Here is a 2,373-nt window from a genome sequence, read left to right on the forward strand (position 1 = left end):
CCTGAATTTGGCAGGGGTGGGGGGGTGCAGATACTCAGTTGGGAGTGCCTCATCCCATGAATTCAGATGTCACACCACAACCAGATGCGGTGACAGCTCATTGCAAACCTCTCTATACACATGCTGATAATTAAGCTCACACAGGTCCCAGGAAACTCACAGGTAGCTAATTTTCCTTCCCCATCACATCCACCCCCTCACTCACAAACAACTAGCCCCATCCAGCTCTCCCTGGGAAAGCCTGCACAGGTCCACATGCACACGCGACGCACAGCAATCCCTGTATGCACAAACCAGGTTTCACAGCGGGCAGGACTCCCTCTCAACCCTGCCATTTGTCCTCTCCCCAGTTTGGGCAGGGCTGAGCTCCAACCCCTCCAGGAAAGAGGAACTTCTCTTGAGTGAGCTAGGAGAAGCTGGAACTCCGAGGGTGACCTGGGACTCAGGCAGCACAAGTGAGTATGCAGGTTATTCTGGAGACAAAGGTTCAGCCTGGGAACCCACTTTAGGAGGGGCAAGCAGGGCAACCTGGCATTACCCACCAGCACAGCAGAGGATAATCCTCCACCCAGCCTGTCCTCAGAGAAGCAGCGTCCATGCTGACATAGTGTTTATTCACTGGCCTCAGCTGTTTTCAGAGTAGATGCATGCCCAGGCCGAGGTCCTCCATCCCACTTTCTGCCACTCCTCTCATGAGCCCCCTCCCCTCAGGCCACGTGCCCCCCCTCACTCCCACCCCACTCACTGTGAGTGTACATTTGGGTAGCCAGCTCGGTCAAGCTGTTGGGAGCTGGGAGTCTGGTTGTCTGTAGCTCCAGTTCCACATCAGTGTTCATTCTCCTGGTTATTTGCTCACACCAGCTCCCAGCACACATCACACACCCTGGGGGCATCACTCACCCGTTGGTCACACCCACCCCGGTGACAGCTTTACTTCTTTCCTCCCCATTGCACAGACTTAGTCACACCTAGTTGCACACACTAGTTCACAACAATTGGTTACACACACACAACAGCACACATCCAGTCACCCCCAGTTATACACGCTCTGTTTCCATCAATCAGCCGCACAAGCCCAGTCTCTCAGTTGCACAACTCTCTGACACACTCCGTGACACACCCTGTCAAAGCTGGCAACACACACACACACACACACACACACACACAACCTTAGTCCCAGGTCTCTCCCAGGACTGGTATTGGTTAGGAGGAGGCAAGTTGACTTGCTTCTGGCAGCCTTGGATCTTGGAGTGAAAGGGTGGGGGCCCCAAGGAACCTTGGGTGGGGATTCTCCTCCCTCCAGAGTACTGCTCCCCCCTCATGTACATGCCTTTCTCCAGTCCCAGGAGCCTCTCCTTTGGAAGGCACGGCCTGTGAATCAGCTTGGGGACAGGCTCACAGCTGCCCCAGGCCTGCCAACCTCTGCCCGAGACCTCCATTCATGTACATGCATTATCTAGAGATGCACCCATTTCCCACACAATCCACCTACCCACTGTTCTACAGACTAACCACCACCAACCACCAGCGGCACAAACACAGTTCTGACCCCACTCACCCCACCTTAAATCCAGCACATGCCCTTCCCCCTTTACAACAGCAGCCGCCTACCTGTGCCCTCAGGATCCCCGTTCACTCAGGGCTAAGGTGCCTTCTCCTATGTGCCTTTTGCAGCCCTTGACCCTGTCCGCTCTGGGCCTCTTACCTAGTCACTCCCCCTAACCTCCCCCACTCCCTTATGCCCCTTCACAGCTGTGTGTATTAAGGGGGAACATCTGTATTATCAGCACAAACCGAAATGCTTTCTGAGCCCCAAGAAAGAGAGGTTGGCTGTCGGGGTAAGGAGCAAAGGCGCCGCCGGTGTGAGTGGCTGGGGACATGCAGGGCTGCGTGAGTGGGCTTCCTCTACCTGAAGGCTCAGAAGGGTGGGGAGGAGGGGGGTCCCCTCGGCAACCGGCAGGGGCGAGGGGGGAGGCGCGCTGGCCCCAGCCCGTCCCTTCGGGGGGACTCATGCATCAAACTTCAATTTTCCGGACGATTGAATTAGTGATTTTTTTTCTCCTGAACTAAAATACACTTAAGTCTTTGGGATTAATTACCACGTTCTGGTCCCTCAGACTGGAGTATTACTTATCGGAGCTGCGTCTGACACCAGCCCGACACCTCGTAAAATAAGGAACTGCGTCTCCTGGCCTCGCCCGGCGCCGCCCGCCAGCCCCCGGGTCAGGGTAGGCGGAGCGGAGCCAGCGAGCCAGCCAGAGCGCGCGGTGGGGCCGGGCCGGCCGCGCGCGGCGGGGTCCCAGGCCCGGAGATCAGAAACCGCCCCTATTCGGGGACTAGGTGAGCCGGGCCGAGGCCCCGGACCCAACGGGG

Source organism: Cnephaeus nilssonii (genome assembly GCF_951640355.1).
Source record: "Cnephaeus nilssonii genome assembly, chromosome: 16".
Taxonomy (NCBI): Eukaryota; Metazoa; Chordata; class Mammalia; order Chiroptera; family Vespertilionidae; genus Cnephaeus; species Cnephaeus nilssonii.